General features: G+C 44.5%; 1 long non-coding RNA gene across 2 annotated transcripts in view; it reads left to right on the top strand.

The window, feature by feature from the left end:
- The window catches only part of LOC146350376 (uncharacterized), an 87,867-nt gene that overhangs the window by 31,982 nt on the left and 33,901 nt on the right, over positions 1-21,984 (top strand). Inside the window, exon 1 of one of the 2 annotated variants that reach the window (XR_014788841.1) lies at positions 8,558-8,742. The exons of the other annotated variant lie outside the window; for it this stretch is intronic. This is a non-coding gene — a long non-coding RNA (uncharacterized LOC146350376). Of the gene's footprint in view, positions 1-8,557; positions 8,743-21,984 lie in introns of those variants that run through there. 2 annotated transcript variants of the gene reach the window in all.

Below are 21,984 nucleotides of genomic sequence, written 5' to 3'. Positions count from 1 at the left end.
ATCTAAGAGCTCTCTCTGCACACATATCTGAAACAATCACTTTTTATAACAGTGGCTTTAACACACACACACCTACCTACTGGGAAAACCTGAAAGGCCTTATTACTTCTTTATTAACTGGAGGTAGGCATGAAATAAGGGAGAGCAACCTCTTGGGAAAAACATTTTTACTTATACTTCTGAGGACATGGATTGAATTCTGTTTTGGCTGTGCACTCAGTTCTCACTCTGACTTTGGGAATAGCATGTCCTGAACATATTACGCCAGTTCTTTTTCATCTTCATTGGCTGCCAATCCATTGCTGTGCTCAATTCAAAGTTCTGGTTTTGAACTATAAAACTCTATACTATAAAATTATAAAACTCTTGGGATCTTGGCATCTAAAGGATCGTCTATTTCCATACATCCATACCTGAGCCCTAATATAATCTAAGGAGGCTCTACTTGGTGCCCCCCTAAGGTTGTTAGGTGACTACTAGGGAAAGAGCCAATTCAGTGGTGGCCCCCAACTGTGGAATGCTTCCTTTAGATTTTAGAAGGCTCCTCTGGCACCTATGTTACTGTCTGTTTGGCTCCAGGCAAAGACTTTCTAAAAATTTCTCTCATATCTTTTAGTAGTATGTTAACATCATTGTAATATGAATTTTAACATTCCTTAAAACATATTCCTACTGACACTTTAGTCTCTGCTTTTATTGTGGTTGTGTTGTGTTTTGCCCTATGAGGATTTATTTTTTAAGCTCTTGGTCAGAGTAATAATACATATCAAAAAAACCTTTTTGTTTAACATGTTGTCTTAAGGACTTCCCATGCTCACTCAAGCCCCCAAATAGAGGAAATTAAGAGACATGCACTATTTAGGCAATATGCATATGGTATGGTATCCTATCCCATCTTCACCACTCCCTTGGAGCTGCTGGCAGGCAGAGTGGTGGACCGAAGTCCCAGATGTGTCTGTTTGCTGGAATAGACGCATGGAGTCCATGCAACTGAAGCTCTCATGCAACTGAAGCTACCATTCCACATTACAAGCACCCAACTGGCAGCACCATCCACATGTCTGCCAAAACAATAAAATATAAATAATATATAAAATAACACCATATAATTAAATATAATATAATTAACTCTGTGTGTGTGTGTGTGTGTATATATATATATACACACACACACACACATACACACACACACACACATAATATCATCATCATATATAAAATATCACCATATAAAATAACACTTGCAGATAAAATAGTTATAAAACAAATCCTAACTTGATCCAAAAGCTGACTGAGATAAAATGAAAATGTGTCTGTGTTTGCATTTCTTTGTGTCTGTTCGCGTTTCGTCTAAATACACATTTTTGCAAGCAATTTTTCCTAATATAATGCATCTTTGTGTAAGTGATTTTCCTGAATATACACATTTTGTGCACGTTTCCCTAATATACACATTTTTATATACATTTTTTAAATTGGAGAACTGTGTTGCACAAATCAGAGAATTGTGAATACTGAAGGATAACTGTTTTGGTTCATATATTGGTTCAGGAAGTGGGGATTAGGTAGGTTCGTATTAATGCATTAGGTTTGTAATGTATTAATTTCTGCCCCATCTCTATCCGCAGCAGATAAACCACCATAGAAAGTTTTCCTTGAAGGAAGAAAGTTTGAAAGCCACTGTTCTAGAAAAGCAAGTGTAATGGGGAAACCTTATATCCACTGAGGCTGCACAGAATGTGATATTACTGTGAAAGGCAACATTTTCCCTCTCAATCTAAATTAATTAATTTGTCACCTCCAAATGGCAGATTTCCTCTAAGGAGTACAATGTTGTAACTTGCTATTAACAGATTCTTACTCTGATCAGATTCTTCAATATGGAATTATGATCTGTCAATGCAGTTCTGAAACAATCTCCTCCAATGTGCCACTGATAAAGTAAAGCACAATCCTGTGCTTGCCACACCCCTCTTCTCACACCACATACTATTTTCTAAGCTGCACTACAATACATTGCTGGAAGCTGCCTATTGTAATAATTTATCCTGCTGTAGTGTGTCCTGCATTGATTTAAAAGCAAAACATGCTTATGTGGTTAAAGATGTACTAGGAAAAACAAAACAAAACATAAATCCCACCAACCAGGGCCAGTGTCAAGGGTAGGCATGGTTGGACACCTGCCAAGGGCCCCCACCCCAGCAGGGGCCTAGTGATAAGAGCCCTCTGAAGATGTTTCTCCATTTCATCATTGCAACTTGCTTGTTGACTTGCGTCTCACACTGGTGCAGAAAATGGTGGCAGTGAGGAGAAGCAGCAGTAGATGTCCCTGCCTGCCTGCTCACTGGCTCTATGCCTATCAAGCAAGCAAGTGGTAGCGATGATGAGAAAGAGGAGGAGGAGCAACTGCAGCTGGTGATGATGCTGGTGAGAAAATGGACTCACTGAGGGAGGGGCCCATTGAGGGTGTCCTGCCCAAGTGCTCTCAAAGACTATGTGAAATGGTAGGGTGTGCACTATGTGGTCTTTTTAGCCCCGCATGGTCAGGTTGCATAGTCTTCAGAGCTCACACACAACACATGGAGGGAGGAGCAAGTGTTCCCCTGCTCTCCTGTTCCATGCAGTTGTAACTGTGTGATTTTGAACACCTGAATAGCGGTTTAGTGTTCATGTGCATGTATTGACATAGATATGTGCTACAGATAACATGGCGTCCCCCAAATCTGCACAGAGACACAGTGGGGATAGCGATCGCTATAGCGACAGGCACTAGAAAACTGGGATGCTCCCTAGTAAATAAGGACCACTGGAGTATATGCCAAAAATCTGTCTGATGTTCACCTGTGCACAGTTCTCAGGCTTCTACTCATTCAGCTTTTAGCTACTAACTGAATAATGTTCATCGCAAATGCGTGGAGTGCTTCTAGAGGACTTATCTAAATTTAAGGTTTCCTTTCAGTAAGGCATCTAATGGTTGCCAGTTGAAACTTACCTTCCATATAATTGCTCCCCTGTGTTGGGGTGCCACATTTCCACAACCTGGAAGGGGATATGGGCAAGTTGTGAAGTTAAAATGTCCTACATTCCACAATATAATAACCCAGATTCTGTATAATTAGAATAATTATACAACCTTGGTTGATATGAATATCCAAGGCCCATCCACCATGACTTAGAGTATGGTATCTATCTTTACATGTCATAAAAGAATGGAAAATGTGGCAGTTATTCTTATGCTATGGAGAAGGTGCTTCAGAAATGAACATGTTTTGGGCTGGTCCTGCATACTTTGTGTCACACATTGTGCTGTTTCTGGCCTTTGAGGAATGGCTGGAGCTCAGTGGTGGAGCAAATGCCTAGCATGCAAAAGGCTGCAAGTTCAATCCCTTGCAGCTCCAGGTAGGGCTGGGAAAGACATGCCCAAAACTCAAGACAGCCACTGCCATACAGTGTAGACCAGCTATGGGGAACATTCAGACCGCATAATCTGGCATAATTTGGCCTGCAAGATTCCCCCATCTGGCCCATGAGGGAACACCCCCATTCCAAAACTATGCTCGTCTTCACCTTTGATCTGACTTGGCACCTGGAAGAGCTGCTCCTAGAGGAATCACCTCAGAGGGCTTTGCCTGCTGCTTGCTTTCCCCAATAGTGAGCAGTGGGTGAAGCTGGCTTTGGACTCAGACAGGGCCTTGAGGAGCCGCTGAGTCTGGAACTGGCTCCACCCACCCTTGCTATCCCAATCAGGGAAACTGATGGGCAGGTGAAGCCCACTGCCTGTTTGTGTGTGCATGTGTGAGGGGGGCCTCACGCCTCACGCATGTTGGTGGCCTCATGCCACCAGTGGAGTGGTCCCACCCACTGCTGGCCTGTGCCCCCTGATACGTTTGTCCATAGTCAAGCTGGCCTTCAGGCCAAAACAGATTCTCCACCCTTGGTGTGGACAACACTGAGCTAGTTGGACCAATGGTCAGAGTCGGGATAAGGTGGCTTCCTACCCCTTCACAACCCACTTACTCTGCAGGTGAATGTAGCAAGTGCAGCCACAAGGGGAGAAGGAGAAGGAGGAGACAAAATAACAGTTCACAAGCAAGAGGGGGTGGCGGTGGCTACAGCAAAAGAGCAGGTCAAAGAACACAGCAAAGAGGAATGCCTCAAGGGTGAGGGGGAGAGTATACCTTTAACATCTTTGACACATTTGGATGTACCATCCAAATTGAAAACCATTCAACTGGGTACTTACTGAGATATTTATAGCATAAAAAGAATCACATAGGCCACAAAGCAAAATGCCTCCCACACCTAAAGACCATCCGTCATACCCACACAGTGCAATGCTCCAGTCTTTCCCCTGCATGTTTATATATGTTCATATATTGATGGAAAATGGGAGAAAAACTAGTGAAACTCATAGCTGATTTTATTTTCAGCCTTGACAGCCAGTGCAGGTATTTGGCACTGACCACTGAAAATTAAATGCATGAGAAATTGTTATGAATTCATTTCTGATTTCTGATTGCTTGTGCTAGCAATGGGACTATTTATTCTGGTACAGATATAGGAGTTTGACCAAGATTTCAATAAAATGGAGGAAAAAATAACTGCTAAGGGTATTTATAAACATCAGTCACAGCTGTAGTACTGTTGGCAAGAAGGTGTGCCAAAAAAATCTCAATGTTTGCTGCTACAAACTGTTCATTTTGCCCTTTATCCGGCAACAGCTGGTAAAATGGTATTTAAAAGCAGTTTTGATTTAATCTAATGAGAAACTATCTTGCAATGTACTGTACTGTGCAAAGATAATAATTGAACAAACATTGATTTTTATGGCAACATAACAGTTTCATTTTCGACAAATAGGAATTTATATGCACAGTTATTCATTATCAGCTCTGTTTGCACAGCGAGTACAGATTTTCTGCTTTTTTTTTTTTAAAGGCATCTTGAAAGTATGGGCTGTTGGCTGGGATAGGACAAAAGGTAGTGCGGTGTAACAGCCAGAATGTTGCACTTGAATCAGGAAGACCTGGGTTCAAATCCCTGCTTAGCCATAAAACATACTGAGTGGACTTGGGCAAAGCACTTGCTCTTAACCTAAACTGCCTCGCAGAGATCAGTACTATGCCACAATCCAGCCCAGTGTTAAGTGAGCGAAGGGGCCAGTCATTGTAAATAAGTGAATTGCTTCTAACTTCTTATTTTTGTCAGATCAGCATAGTGGTAGATGTTGAAGTGCAGGTGCTCTTCATGACAGCCCCCATAGCCACGCCCCCAAGGAGTGGCCAAAAATTCAGGCAGCTGTGTTGATCCCTCTCTCTCTTTCTTTGCGTATGTGTTATATAAGTCTTTTGTCAAGCTGAAGAGTCTTCATTGCCCATTCAAGAACAAACCGTCCCCAAATATTTTGCACTACAACAGGGAAATATATTGTTGCTGAGAAAATCTTTCCGCCCACAGCTACTGTGAGGATTGCAGCCATGCTCAGAGGAAACAGGGACGCGCGTGTGTGTGTGTGTGTAGCAGATGATGTCACTGTCCTTCCTACTCAAAACGTTCTGGTGCTTCAACCCTGTGAGCCTTGGTTCCACAATCCCACTGATCTACTTTAAATGCAGGACTTACAAATAAACAGTTACAGGACTGTTTGGACTTACGGTCTTCCATTTATCACCTACTATCTCTATGGAGCTCTGTGGTACTACCTCTTTGGCAGTAGAACTGCAGGCTTTACCATCCAGCTCATGTGAGGAGGGGATTTGGGTGTGCATAGAAACTCCAACCCCAATGTCCCTGTCTCCGCCCACTCAGTCCCCCGACCTTCCCATGTTGAAGGAGAAGGTCGTGTTCACTTGAATGCAAGTAAAAGCCTTCATGCAATTCGGAATGTCATTCCATCCAGATGGGGAGTGTGGCTCAGGAGGAAGGTGGGCTTCAACTCCTCGTTCCTGCCATGATCCAGATTGATGGGCCCATGGCTGTTCTTTGAATCAGGAAGAAATCTGAGTTTCCCTTAATGTGAATAGTACCCATGGCAGCAGGGGACCTGATCCAAATACCAACTGTGGTGGGGGTAAAGGGTAAAAGCCCAACTTCTCTGAGACTTAGGTGGGTGAGCAGGGCAGAATTAGTCTCTCCCGGCTGTGCCCCCTGGGGTCCTTGGTTCAGCATCAGGATAGGCTTGAGGTTAAGGGAGGGTTTTGTTGTTGTTGTTGTTTGTTTTTTGCTGTGGTCTATGGAAGTTCCATCTCTCTCTCCAAGCTCCCTGTCCATCTGACTACTAGTCTGGATTGTTTGCACCTCATGTTGGACAAGCAGGCAGTCTCCCTACCTGAGCTGATGGAGGTGGTCTCAGGTATGCTATTGAGGTCCCCCAGACTGTTGGTTCTGGGGGACCTCAACATTCATGCCAAGGGTGCCTTATCTAGGGCAGCTCAGGATTTCATGGTCTCCATGACAACCATGGGGATGTCCCAACATGTCATTTGTCCAACGCATGTAGCAGGGCACATTCTAGACTTGTTTTTTTCAGCTGGCTGTGGGGATGGTGATCTGAAGGTGGAGGACTTTGATTCAGTCCCTCTGTTATGGTCAGATCACCTCCTGTTGAGGTTTAGACTGATGGCAGCCTTCCCCACTGTAAGGTTGGGGGACCTATTAGGATGGTCCACTCCCAGAGGTGAATGGATCCAGATGGTTTCCAGACAGCACTGAGCAGTTTTCTGAATGATATGGTTGGCTCTCCTTTCAAAACCCTGGTCAATCTGCGAAATGCAGAAATGACCTGGGACAGTTAACATGATTGCTCCTGAGTGCCTTCTCCGCAGTAGAGCTCATATGGCTCCATGGTATACCCCAGAAATGAGAATGATGAAACAAAAGAGGAGATGGCTTGAGTGCAGATGGAGGAAAATTCCTGACATCTGCAATCAAACACTGGTACATGCCTACAGTCAAGTATATTCATGGGGAGGGAAGGTGGCAAAGAAACACTATCTCTCCGCCTCGGTTGAATTCTCTATGTGCCGCCCAGAGCTTTTTCAGGGTTGGCCAAGGCTTATTACATGCTTGCCATAAGGACACTGTGGGGCCATCAGAGGCCCACTGTGATATGTTTTCAAGGCACTTCCAAGGTAAGATCTCTTGCATCTGCCAGGACTTAAGACTCCAGTGTTATAGGAGATAAATCATGTGAGGTATCCAAAGCTTTGTTGGATGAGTTTTGGCCCAAGGACTTCGACAAGGTGTTCTGGTTGGGTTGCATGCCCCCTGAAGGAGCACGTTAATAGCTTGGGGGTTCTCCCAGAGCCATCATTGTCACTTGAGGCTCAGGTGGCCTCAGTGGCACGGAGTGCCTTCTACCAGTTTCAGCTGGTGGCCCAACTACACCCCTATTTGGACAGGCATAACCTGGCTTCAGTAGTCTATGCTCTGGTAACCTCCAAGTTAGATTACTGCAATGCACCTTACGTGGGGCTGCCTTTGAAGATGGTTCAGAAGCTGCAGCTTCTGCAAAATGCAGCGGCCAGCGCCAGATTGATAGCTGGGACTAGAAGGTCTGGACATATAACACTGATACTGGCCCACTTGCACTGGCTGCCTGTATGTTTCCAAGCCTGATTGAAGGTGCTGGTTTTGACCTATGACCTTCCATGGCTTGGGACCACAATACCTGATGGAGCACCTCCCCCATTATGAACCTACCTGTACACTATGTAGGGATGGGCGGATTCTCTACCTGCTGCTCTGGAGGTGAATCCGCTCGCGGGGGGAGGCAATCTGTTCCTCCCCCTGGAATCCTCTTCGACCGGCTCTGCTCCACGGTGATTCCACAGAGCTGGCCACCAGCTCCGTATCGCCAGCAATATGGCCAGCCACCATTGCCGTGCCATATTGCCAGGTTAAGGGCTGACTCCGGACGGAAATGGCATCTACTACACCATTTGCGGCCGTAAAGCTCTTAGATTAACCTAAATGCAGCTGTAAATGGCAGCGGTATCAGTGGCGCTCATTGGGGTCTGCGGCTTTCTCCAGTCAACATCTGAGGCCCTCCTCCAAGTGCCTCCTCTGAGGGTGGCTCAAAGGTGACAGCAAGGGAGAGGGCCTTCTCAGTGGTAGCCTCCTGACTAGGGGTGTACGGATTCCCCACCATCTGTTCTGGTGGGGAATCCATGGGGGGGAGGCAATCCATTCCTCCCCCCTAGAATCCTCCAGAGCGGTTCCGCTCCGCTCAGATTCCGGGGGGGGGGGACTGACTTGGGGGCACTTACCTTCCCTCCTGCCAGCCAGAGCCGTTTGCCTCCTCCCTGTCCCTGCCGATTGCCTTAAAAAAAAAGTCTTTTAAAAAAAAGGCCATTGGGAGGATGTGCCCATAGACTTATACACAAATAGAGTCATGAATCTTGTGTATAAGTCTATGTGTCCATAGGCTTATACACAAGATTCAACTCTCTATTTTGCGTATAAGTCTATGGGCACATCCTGCTGATTGCATGTGCCCATAGACTTATACCCAAAATAGAGCAGTGAATCTTGCGTATAAGCCTATGGACACATAGACATATACGCAAGATTCATGACTCTATTTGCATATAAGTCTATGGGCACATCCCCCCCCCCATGGCCTTTTTTTTTTTTTAAGACATGTTTTGTAAAGGCAATCGGCAGGGACAGGGAGGAGGCGAACGGCTCTCGCTGGAAGAAGCAGCTGAGTGCTGTTCTACCTCCAGTCCTCCTGGAGCAGAGGTAAGTGGTCCCAATCCGCTGTGGATTCCTGAGGCTGGATGCCAATGAATCCGGCCTCATTTGAATCTGCAGTGGATTTCTCTGACATCCCTACTCCTGACTATGAAATAATCTCCCCACTGAGATCCACCTGCTGCCAACATTGCCATCTTTTCGGCACCAGGTTATGACTGTCCTCGTCTAGGTATTTGAAGGTATATGACGGGATTTTAGTATCAGGGTTTATCAGGACCCAGTATCTTATTGTAACTGTTTTTTAGCTGTTTTAAATAGTTTTAAAATTCGGTATGTAAATGTTTTTTACGTTACGTTTTTATATTGTAATTTTTGTGAACTGTCCAGAGAGCTTTGGCTATGGGGTGGTATAAGAATGAAAGAAATGAAATGAAATGAAATCATCCAGATCATGGTCCTTAGCCTCAATTTACTGGGGGGGGGGGAGCAAATAATGCAATTACTAATTGTATGAATACTGTCCCGGCTGTTTGTGACATGATGTACCCCAACTATTCTTAACGACTTGCATTTCAGTGACTGCAGTTTCCCCCTGCCCAACTGCTAATGCTAGTCATTGAGAGGCACTGCTTCAGAGATGAACATTGAGCTTGTTTCCTGAGATCCTCTTGCATTTTTTGTCCCCGCTATAAACTACAGGATCTTAATACTCCCATAGCTGGGTAGCAATTTTTCAGGGAAGAAGGCATGACATATTTGGCAAGCCTGTCTGTTCAGCATGCTTGGTTTTGCCTGTTATGGGGAACATGGATGGGAGGGTGCTCTTGCACTTGTGTCGTGCTCGTGGGTTCCTGGTCAACAGCTGGTTGGCCACTGTGTGAACAGAATGCTGGACTAGATGAACATATTGTCTGATCCAGGATGGCTCTTCTTATGTTCTTATGATCTCTCTCAAGTCTACACAGCTCAGTTGAACATAGCCCACTAGCCATGTGTCTGATGGTTCCTAAATTTTGTAGTCCCAGGCAAGCAGTAAAAAATGGTTTCTTGAGCTGCTGCTGGGCCACTCGATTTAGCTGCTGAGCTGCATTTGACTTGGTAAGTTGCAAGTGGCCTACCATATGAGGCTTTTATGTGCTTTGATCTCAGCTACAACTTACTGCTGCCTCTGTCCTTGGATCAGGAGAGGGTAGGTGCGGTGGACCTTTATGACCACCTTGGGTCTTGTGAATTCAGGAGCTTCTTTTCTATGCCCCCTCTTGCTTTATCTCCCACTGAATCGAGGAGGAAGCAAAAGGATTGCTTCCTCCTTTGAATCCAGCCATTGGATTCCCTTGTCTCCGCTGTCCTTTGTTGTTGCTTCTTTCACTGGAGGAGATACAAAGATACCAGATTTGCAAGCTGCTTCTGTATGTAGGTATGTTTTCCATGATGTTTCTACTGCTCTTCATAACCCTTTCAAGTTATATTTTCATCTCCAGCACCCGCTCCCCCCCCCCCAATCTTCTCATTAGTCTTTGTGCGGGATGTCTTTTGGAACTTTTTGAGTGTAATCCATTATGGAATCAGATTCACCAAAAGCCAGATGGCGGTTGATACTTTTTAATCTGGGAAGTCACAACTTGAGACCTCAAGAGTTGGGAGCGTCTTGGTTGTTTACAAACACGTTTCTAAGGGTATGTATGTGTTCCTGTAATGAGACTCTGCCGAGAATATGTCCCTTCCCCCCGCCCCCTCGAGTTTATAATATTTTGTTTGCTATTACCATGATCTTCTCTGAGATGTTGTTCTGCAGATATTTAGACAAGTGAAAGTTGCCTGGCATTATTATTTCTCCTGCTGCACATTAGTCAAATGCCGTGCATTGTGTACCTTGCCTAGTTAGTTATTTCAGCGGAAGCGTGTGATTCTCTCCTTTAGTTTGAAAGCTGAGACATCTGTTTATCTGGTGCATACAGAATAACTCTCATGTCTCTATCGTTCTAAAAATTTCAAAGGCTTTCATGCTGCTTAAAACCCTTTGAAGAAGTGGTAATCAAAGACAAAAATTATCAGAGGTACATTTTTGTTTTCCAAACAATGAAAAATAACAATGCTCATTCGACTCCAATTTCAAGCACCTGCAAGGCAACTTCAAAACTGAAGATATGCCACATGAATCAAAAAGTAATATTGGGAGTAGCAAACTCCAAAGTGCAGGCTGCATTACAAGCAATTTGGGTATTTCCCCTGTACTTCAGCTCCTCATAGAAATTCTAACAAGACATTTAAATAATAAAGACCAGCAAGACATCAAAAAAAGAAAGCACAAAACTTATCCCATCACAACTTGACACTGCATCAAAGTTTTTGTTTTGTTTTGTTTTCTTCTTTCTTTGTTCATCCAAAGAAGAACAGTAAGAATGGTATAGAAGCGTCTTTGTGGAATGAATGTGTTCTGAAAAAGAACATCCTACAAACAACTAAGCTGACCTCACCTTTTGATAAAGCCCCATTAGCTATTGTAAAAGTTAGAATGGAATTATTTACTCTTGAAAAGAATTAATACCAGGATTCTTGGCATTACAATTGGGGATGAACAAAATTGTCTGACTTAAATCTTAAAAAAAAGAAATGGGGGAAAAGATGATAAAAAAATAAAATAAACAGACAGACACTCAGCCCCATCAAGGCTTTATGGTGAAAGGGTTTTAAGGGCAGGGCTTAGTTTTAATTTATTTTTGATTTCTAGATATTACATTCTGCATCTTCATCCCAATGGCATCTGATCAGTCCTTCTTAGCTGACAGAAATCACAGGGGCTTAACTCATGCTTAGTAAAATCATTGCTAAACTTGCAAAGGCATGTTAAAGCAGTCCCATATTGTCAAGAATTAAATGATTTTGTCATAGGAGGTGGTGACAATATTTCTGGCAATGACTGGCTGAGCTGCTCATGTGTCATAGAGGGGCAGGGTAGAGAGATGGTTCCCAGGCTGCAATTGGTTGAACTGCTCTTCACCCATGGGTCTGTTGTTGGCTAAGCTGCTCTGATCTTGGACAGAAGAGAACCTACCAATATATAGTACTCACATCACATGTTACCTTGTATCTTCTCCACTATGCATACCACTCACTGGCCCATTGAGTGTGTGGACCAGATCAAAGAGACTGGGCCAGTTCACACAATCAAGCAGCTCATCCTGGCTTTTTTAAGCCAGGGTGGGCTGTGGTGTGTTTTAGGGTTCTGCATGGTTTGTTAACCATACCAACAGCACACCCTCGCTGCATTCAGACATTGCACTTGACTATTCAAAAGTCACCTGGCAGATGCCACAATTGTGTGAACTGGGTCAATGTATGCTCTCTATCTAGGCTAATACAGATTGTCCTCTTTCATAGAGGATGTTACGGGAATGACATTGTGTTGTGTCAAGTGATGCTACGCTTTTGTATACATTAAAAGTACTCTTTAATGGACGTTGATTGTCAGCTGATGTTCCTAGAGAGCTAGGAATGCAGATCACACCTACCTACCCAAGCAATTTTGTTGTGAGGAATGTGGCCAGCTCAAAAGACAAATAGAATTTTACAGACATGGTGTGTGTGTGTGTGTGTGTGTGTGTGTGTGAAAGATTATGTTTACTTAACTTTGCTTTGAGAAAACTAAACTGCTTTGAAATCTTTTTCCAGATGAAAGAAGACATATGCATTTACTTAATAGAAAATTAAAAATAGCAGTGATGCTACAGACTAGTACTGCAGCCCCTTCACTCAGCTACACGGGGTGCAATGAATTTATTCATAAATGAACAAGTATTACAAAAATATTCTAAGTTGGTTCAATGGTAACGACGCACAAACCATTGTTTGTCATTAGGGGCAATGTCCAGTGCTAGCATAAACCAACTCTAGTGCAGTGTCATTAGTGCTTGCTAGGCAAAGGAGGAAGGCAGCGATTTGCACTTTAATTTTGGTGGCAATCTGCCACTTTCCCCCTTTGCTTTAGAAGTGCTAATGATGTTGCAGTAGCATTAGTTTATGCTAGCACAATGTCAGCAGCACTAGCGCTATGACAGCATTGGATACTGCTCTATGTCCGAGAGCTATGGCAAGACCTGGGTTCACGTGGCTCCCTCCTCTATCCCCTATTTCGTATGTAAATGGTGGAGATGTGAAGCTCCTCTTCACTTCTTAAGGTGCCATCTCCTATCGGAGGTCAGCTATCATTACAGCTATTTTTGTTGTAAACGCTGCTGCTCTGAATAGTTGTATAGAAGTACAGCTGAACCATTCTCTCACATTCTTTAACCATGATTTATTTATTTATTACATTTAATAATACATCCTGCCTTTTTTCCTCCTTAAGGCACCCAAGGCAGCATACATAATCTTCCTCCTCCTCCATTTTATCCTCACAACAACCCTGTGAGGTAGGTTGGGCTGAGAGTCTGGACTAGCCCAATGTCACCCAGTGAGCTTCCATGGCTGAGTGGGGACTAGAACATGGATCTCCTGACTCCCAGTCCAACACTCTAGCGACTACACTACACTGGCTCTCTCTCTCTGATGTTCACCTTCTTCCTATTGATCTTTTTCCTTCCATTTTCCCTTGTAAAATAAGTTGGAGTATAGCATATTTTTCGCCTCAGACCAAGGTATTGTTACTTTCTTCACTTGATGGTCTTTACCAATGCTGTTTGTTTGCTTTCTCTACATAGTACGTTCTCATGTGTTACTCGATCAGTCCATGGTATTTTCAGCATGCATTGGTATATCCACATTTTGAAGGATTCGATTTTCCCCAAATTTTCTTTTTAAGTGTTCTGTTCACAGTCTGTAGCAAACTACAGTTCCTTGTTTTATCTGAATTTAGGAAACTATGGTTTGTGCAAATCATAGTTTTAAAAAAAACAGGATCTGCAAAACCTGAGAGACCAACCTACCCAATCACTGGTCATCAGAGGGCATGCTCCTGGTGGTTCCACATGGACCTATGGCCTGACTGGATTTCACCCGGAGAAGAGCCTTCAGTGTTGTGGCTCCCTTCCTATGGAACCCCCTGCCTCTGGAGGTCAGGCAGGCACCAACACTGGGTTATTTTCGGCACCTCCTGAAAATGGCTCTTTTCCTTGAAGCCTTCCTTGGATAACCAGCTTTGGTTTTATTTGCACTCTGTTTTTTAAAGAACAATCTTAATATCACGTTTCTTCTTTTTATCTTTTGTTCATGTTATCTCTCGTTCTTCTTAGATGTGGAGCGGTACACAAATGTTGTAAATAAATATAAATAAATAAATAGGAAATTGTGGTTGTTGCAAATCACAAATGGAAACTTCAGATGCCTTCCCTTCACAAACAAAGAATGGGAGCTGTGGCATGTACAAGCCTGGGGATCGCCATGCCTCATGCATCTAAAGACAAACCATAGTTTTGTTATGGCCAGCTATGAGCTAACATCTCCAATACTCTGTCCTCAGAAGGAAGCTGACACTGTAAAAAGCTACTTCCCCCATAACTTCCTAGCAATTCCTAGCAGTGTGAAACAATGTAGTCCTGTTCTTAACCTTTTTGAACCCTGACTTATTTTATTTTATTTATTTACCGATTTCTGTACCACCCTTCACCAGTGGCTCCATGGTGGTCCATGACACTTTGGACACAATCCAGTGGGGCGCTTACACCCCTGCTGCTTCCTGCCAATTCCATTTCACAAACGGCCCCAACATTTGCGTGACAGGAATTTAGTGCTTCTGGGGCAACCTGAAATGAGTGGAAACCTTGTTTCTAGAAGGAGGCAGGTCAGCAGAGCTCACATAAGGGTGCTCTGCCAACCTTCCTCCTTCCAGAAATGAGCATTTCCGCTCATTTCAAGGCTTCCTTTAGGAAGCGCTAAATCTCCCTTGCATCAGCAGTGGGCCCCACCTGCGCAATGGAACTAGTGGGACCTACCGCCTGCAGAAGGGAATCAGTGTGGCGGAAAGGAATCGGCGGAGGTGAAAGGGGTTCTGCCGATAAAAACAATAAAATAAATGTATAACAACGTTTTAAAATCAGATGATTAAACAGCAGAAAATGGGATTCTTAGAGGTATTTAAATACTTACAAGGACAGTTCTAGCCATTTTTATCTCCACCAGGAGAAGGTCTTTTGTAAAGCTGCCCACTCAAGACCAAGCCACCCCAAAATACTTTGCATTACAAAAGGGAATGATGTATTGTTGCTGGGAGAATTCATCCCCCCCCCCGCCACTGTGAAGATTGCAGTTCAGCTTGGAGGGGCAGTGGAAGATGTTGTCATCGTCCCTGCTAAAGAATAAGCCTAACCCTGCAAGCCTGGGCTCTGTCACTCTGTCAGTCATTCTCCACCCCACGTCCTCATTTTTCGGCAGCGTAGCTCATAGGAGGAAGATGTTAGAGAGCCATTCATGGTTGTCATTCTGTATCTTCTTCATTGCTTTTGTGTCTCCCCAGTTGTGTTTTTTCTTCATTTCTGAGCGCCCACATGGCAGCCTTCCAATTGTATTTATCCACTACAGTTAATTGAGTCACATAAATGCAAGTCATTTGAAGCATTATTGTGAGAGATTTCTGTTTGCTTCTTTAATTAAACAGTTGTTCACAGGTGCATACAGTTACAACAAAATTAATTGATAGCTTTTTATTACAGTTGGAGTCTGCTGCTATTTGCTGCATGCAAACAACTGCCATTTGGCATGCTACCCTTTTTATTTTTGTACATAGGAAGTATTTCTCATTTTCTGAGATGAGCATTAAGGTTTAAAAGAGCTTGAACTCTGCACTGGACAATCTGTGGATGCAGAAAAGATTCTTTTACTAAGAACCAAAGAGAATGGATACTTATTTATAGTATGCTATGGTTTATTACCAATGAGAAAGAACCTAATACTTTCAGTAGTTATCTGTGTCACTATGAGAAGTAGACTGAATATCAAAAACCATCGCAACTTTTGTAGTCCGAGGGCACATGATTTACTGTGGCTTAGAAAATGTGTTATTACCTAGAACATGTCAATGGCCACGATCAGGGCTGGCACTATGACTGGGCAAAGTGAGGCAGTGGCCTCAAGCAGCAGATGCTGGGAGATGGCAGCAGTGTTGAAGGAGAGGGCTGTGGGCTAGGCAGCCTGCCCTGCGCCCCCTGAGCTGGCCTCTGCCTTCTGGTGTGGTGGAGGATGCTTTCTCACTGTCAGAAAGATTCAGCTCTCACTCCAGTCAGCTTTGGTACTTGGAATGGAAGGAGGCACAAATGAAGACCTTGAATTTTTATCATTCTTACGACCTGTGGGTGATTTACACACACTCCCTAGCTACCACAATACAGTTCAGTTTTGAGTAGGGATGTATGAAAGTCACTTACCTTTTCGACGGGGTGATTCGCGGTGGGGGGGAGGCGCTCCGCACCTTCCCCCAAAATCCTGATCCAGCTGGCTCCGCTCCGTGGAGATTCCACGGAGCTGCCAGCTGGGGCTGCCCGCAGCCGGACATCCGGCCTCTGGGCAGCCTTCCGTAAAAAAAAAAAGCAGCGTACGCAAATAGCGGCGGCTACGGCGGCTGCCATTTGTGTTCCCTTTTTTTCGCTGTTTTAGCCTACGTAAATATTTACGTAAGCTATTACAGCGGGGGGGGGGAGGAACGCAAATAGCGCCCACTACGCTATTTGCATTCCCCTTTTTTTCCCGCGGTAATAGCTTACATAAATGTTCACGTAGGCTAAAACAGCGAAAAAAAGGGAACGCAAATGGCAGCCACCATAGCCGCTGCCATTTGCGTACACGGATTTTGTTGGGGTTTTTTGCTTGCCGTGATAGGCTACGTAAGTATTTACGTAGCCTATCACGGCAAAGGCAGCTACGCAAATGGCATGGTGGCCGCCATTTGAGTCTGCAGCAGCCGGCCGAGGGACCAGCTGCCACCGGAGCTGCCGCCGCCGCCAGAACATCCACCCCAGGTAAGCTTTCGTCCCGGAGGGGATTCCGCAGGGGGCGGGGGGTGGGAGGCCATTCCACCACGGGTTTCGGGGGGCCGAATGCCAGTGCATTCAGCCTCACTGAAATCCGTGGCGGAATTCTCCGCCATCCCTAGTTTTGAGACCTTGACCGGATTATATCAACATGGAAACACCTGAGAGAGCTAGAAAAAAATGGACAAAAGAGTGTTAGATAAGATTCGAGAAACATCTTTTCCAGTCGCCACTAGATTGACAAAGGCAATCTTTTGCAGAAAAATTCTGCAGACTTTGTTCTCTAGTAAGTATGAACTTATATGTTATTCTTAGTAAATAAGCAGGTTTTATATGGTTTTATAAGAATGTTATACATGCATAAGCCCCTGTAGCAATTTGTATTTTAGTAATGTCTTAATTATGTGTGTTGTCCTATCTGTAATTTTTATTACCATTAATGTTACAGCCCCCTGAAGAAGGCCTATAAATAAGAAAAAGGCCGAAACGCGTTGGGCGTCCTACAATAATTTTTTTTTTTGCATCCTGAGAACCTGTTTCTCTTCTTTGTGATTTACTTTGGATGCTTACTTCCTTCTGTTTTCAAAGTTCTAAAGAGGGGTGCAGAACCTCAGGCCTGGGGGCCAAATCCAGCCCACCTGAGGGTCCCAATCTGGCCCTCTGTGGCTCCACCAATGCCCATGCTCTCTTCTCCTGCCTCCCCTTTCCCCCGTCCACCAATCATTTGGTAGTTTCCCAGTTTGGGTGCATTATCCCCTCATTCTGAAAGGTTGAAAAGCCTCTCTAAGGCTTTGTTACTGGCAGGAAGATCTTTAAGCTGCAATAGGCTGGCATTTTTGATATTTTTGGCCTCGCCCCTTTTGCCTTTGGCTCCACCCACTACTGGAGTGCAGCCCCCAAGAGCTTCTCTGAAATGGAATTTGGCCCTCGAGCTGAAAGATTTTCAACAGCCCTGGTCTGAAGGTAAAAGGTGGATGATAATGTTTTTAGTACAATATAAAATGGGTATAATACATTTATATTTATATTATATAATACATGTGTGTGTGTGTGTGTGTGGCGGCGGGGGAGAGGTCTGTGGGGCAAAAATGCCCCTGGACCTCCTGAAGTTACCCACCCCTGCCTTGTGGGCTGTATCTGGTTTACACCCTCCAGTTTTTCACCCCTGCCATACATAGACCATAGATGTCTTATCTGCCTAGGAAATTCTGTGTACCTGGTATGCACGCAATCCCATGCGATGCACACACTTGCCTGTTTTGGTGTAGGTATCATAGGACTCTCCCCCCCCCCCCCGCTAACTGGTTCTTTCTTCTACATATCCATGCAGACGGAACACACACTTGAACTTTAATAATATATGATAGTGTACACATAGGAGGCCTGGGATTTTTGCACGTGAAGTGAAGGTAAGATCCAGTTAGAACATTTGTCTTGTGTGAGGTGGCCCTTCATCTAGAACATTGTTAATGCAAGACAGAAAGTGGAAGAGAGTCACTTTTAAATCAGATTTATGTTATAGCCAATGCAGGTTTTACATTTGAATTACTGACATGGGAAGTGCAAAAAGATCCTCAGAGGTTATTCTCTGACTGCTTTTCCCTTGTAAAGTTTATTTCAATGCGATAATACTAATTTATATAGCAAACAAATGACCCCCACAGCTGTTGGCAGAGGAATCTGTGTAGCTCTTTGTTTGATTAGTTTGATTCAGGGGCTCCCCAGGGATCTGATTTATAACCAAGCTTTGCCATGCTCATCTGATGTTCCCATCAGCAAGAACGTTGGCCTCGGGCCCAGTGTCCTCACGGATGAACTGTACTGCACAGGGGGAGAAAGGATCCATCATGGTACAGTGGGCCCGTAACATGTCTCACCACCTATGGCAAGGCCACCCATGTGCTCAGAAATATAAGCCACAAGCTTGTATTGAGTATCCCCATCCTCCCGCATATGCACATGGGTGACATCTGCTCCCCACCAACCCACACCCCACGGAAACTCGGCACCACACTGTGTACCAGGGCTGGGGAAACCTATGGCCCTCCAGATGTAGTTGAACTACAACTCACATCAGTCCTAACCAACCCTGCTGATGATCAGGGATGCTGAGGTTTGCAGTGCAGCAACATCTGGAGGACACCAGATCCCCCAATCCTGCCATACACCATGTCTGCTCATTCTGTTAGCCCAGGGATGGGCAACCTTGGTGGGCTTGGCATGGGGGGGTGGGAATTCCCCTCCCCACAGGACCTACTGGGGCCTGCACCAGTTTGCTGCTGAAATTCAGTGGTGTGGTGAAGGGTAAGTAGAAACCCAGGCCAGGAAGCATGTGCCCTTAGCTCCTGAAGAGGCCTTCAGTTGACCCGTGAGAACTGTATTGTGATGTTTTGTGCCCTCCAGCCCATTTTTGCTTTGTTTTTTTGGTATAGAAATGTATTAAATAAATAAATAAATAAATGGCTTTTTTTGCTGCTTTACTCCAATTTCCAGCAGTGGCAGAGTAGTGGGGGCTGCAAAAAAGGTAGGGTGGGGGTAGGGGGGAGCGCATGTGGCCCAGGGGCATGTGTTGTCCACCTCTGCATTAGCTCCCATAGCATCAGCATCCTACACAAAGCCCTTGCCCAGGCAATTTGCAAGTGACCCTCCAATGCTCCACACACATTCACTGGCCTGGTTGGCGGGGGCATCAGTTTGCCAGCTCTGGCAATGTGCTCCAGGGTATCCATAATGTTTTCAGCAGCAGGGGCACAGTGACAGGGCTTTGCGAGGCAGGCTGCTGGGCACCTGATGGTCTCTATACCATGTTGATGTAGCCTGCTGAACCCAATCTCCCAATATGAATGGTCTTTGGTGTAGCATTCCTCTGGGTCAGTTTGTTATTTTATTTTATTTTATTTTATTTTATTTTATTTATTACAGTTATATCCCACCTTCCTTCCATCATGGAAGTCAAGGTGGCTACATGTGGTTCCCAGGTGGTCTCCCCTCTAAGCACTGACCAGACCCAGACCTGCTTAGCTTCAGCAGGGTGTCTGCTTCGCATGCCTTCAGACCATCACCTAGAACCCCAGCTGGCTGGGGACCATGGGAGTTGTAATCCAACACATCTGGAGGGCCCCAGGTTGGGGAAAGCTGCCACAATGGGCATTTCATGTTAATGAGATGAGTGGCTTCAAATGTAGCCAATAAAAGGCATTAAAAAATTAAACATTTAAAAAAATATTTACTGTGCTTGGGGATCTCCACTGCTACCAGTCTCTAGGGAGACATCCAAGGAAGAGAGAGCAAGCTGGGTATTAGTCTGTTTTGAACAGAGTTTTACAATGTGATTTAAAGAATATAAAATATTATGTTGTACCTCTAGATAACACTAGATTAAGGTTAATATTGTTGAAAATATCTACATTTGCTTCCCTCAGCCCCCCCCCCGCCTACTGTGATGTTTATCACCTAATAAAACTGCTAAAGTTACCTAAGAAAGATGCTTAATTTGCTCTTGTTGCGCAGTTGCATCTTGCATCCTATGTTGTAGTAAATGCCATAATATCCCAAGTGGGTTGCTGTACTGTCAGAGACATTATTTATACATAGCATTACTGGTTAATCAATGAAAAGAAAATGCAAGGAGCGTCTTTTTTGTTCTGCTTTAAAGCTACAGTAAAGATAATTTGAGGGAAAGAGAAGTTTTAGAAGCAGTGTGGAGGTTTACTTGAATCTCTTCATGCCTTACTTATTTTGACTGGGATCAAGAATAGAGAGATATTTCACACTAGCAGTATGAGCGCGCCAGTGCTTGACCAGTGTTTACTGTAAACACTTGAATTGTGAAGGGGAGACATATCCCCCAACACTCAGGACGTACTGTAGACCTGAGCTGGTAAGCCAAGATTGGCTTCAGCTCTCGCCTTGACACTTTTATTTGTTTACTGCAGCAAGCACTGTTGAGATACTGGTGTACCTGCAGTGTCGCTAAAAGCATAACATAACAGAAAGAAGAAAGTTCATTCAGAGGCATCCCACAGAATGAATCTCCTTGCCTCTTGCCCACCTCTGAAATCTTCTGCAGAAGAGATAGTTGCACCACTCAGACTTCATGCCACGAGACACGGTGAAAGAAAATTCCCCATAGTTTTGGTATGATGTCTGACTTGACACACCATGGCTTGCAATTGGCTGACAAAGCAGAATCAGAAGCCACACTTTGAAGCAAGCTTGCAAACCATGGTCTGAACTCAGTAGCATGATATTGGAATTGACAAACCACAGTCGCAGCTAGGGATGTTGGAGAATTCTGCCACGGATCTCAGTGAGGCTGAATGCCAGTGCATTTGGCCCCCCGAAATCCGTGGCGGAACGAAGCCCCCCGCCCCACCACCCCGCAAAAGGCGCGCGAAATGGAGCACCTACCTGGTGCCGTTTCTGCTGCTTTGCGAATGGCAGCTGCATCTGCGGCCACCATTCGCTTCTTCAGTATTGCCATGATAGACTACGTAAATATTTACGTAGCCTATCATGGCTAACGCAGGGACGCCATTTGCGTCCCTGCGGAGGCCATGATAGGCTACGTAAATATTTATGTAGCCTATCACGGCAAAAAAGGGAACGCAAATGGCGGCCGCTGTAGCTGCCGCCATCTGCATTCCTGTTTTTTTGCTGTGATAGGCTATGTAAATATTTATGTAGCCTATCATGGCAAAAAAACAGGAACGCAGATGGCGGCCGCCATAGCCGCTGCCATTTGCATTCCTTTTTTTTTTTTTTGCCGTGATAGGCTACATAAATATATACGTAGTCTATCATGGCAAAAGACAGGGACGCAAATGGCGGCGGCTACAGCAGCCGCCATTTGCGTCCCTGCACAGCCCAGTGGCCAGATGTCCGGCTGCAGGCGGCCCCAGCCGGTGGCTTTGTGGAGTCGCCGCAGAGCGGAGCCGGCCAGGGAGAATTTTGGGGGGAGGGACGGAGCGCCCTGGACGAAACCAGGTAAGTCACAGTTAGGGATGTTTGAGGATTTCATTCAGTTTGCTTTTCAAAGCAAATTGACTTAATCTGCAATCCTAAACTAATTGGGATGCAGTTATCTGGATTTTGCAATTCTTTGAGTTTTGATGTAATTCTTGACTCAAATAAAGGACCAAGATGTGCATAAAAATGAATATTTAAGGTTAAAATGGCTTCAGAATTTGTACTTCAAGGGAAAATATATTTTGAAATGCATATTTTGTGAGAAAATACGTTCCAAAATACTTTAAAATGCATATTTAAATACACATTTTTGGATTTTTTAAAATCACAGATTAACGTGGAAATAGGACATATAGGA

This window comes from Heloderma suspectum, chromosome 3 (genome assembly GCF_057233095.1).
Source record: "Heloderma suspectum isolate Gila_16-S chromosome 3, 16-S_ref, whole genome shotgun sequence".
NCBI classification, from domain to species: domain Eukaryota; kingdom Metazoa; phylum Chordata; class Lepidosauria; order Squamata; family Helodermatidae; genus Heloderma; species Heloderma suspectum.
This window is presented reverse-complemented; position numbering and strand designations above follow the sequence as displayed.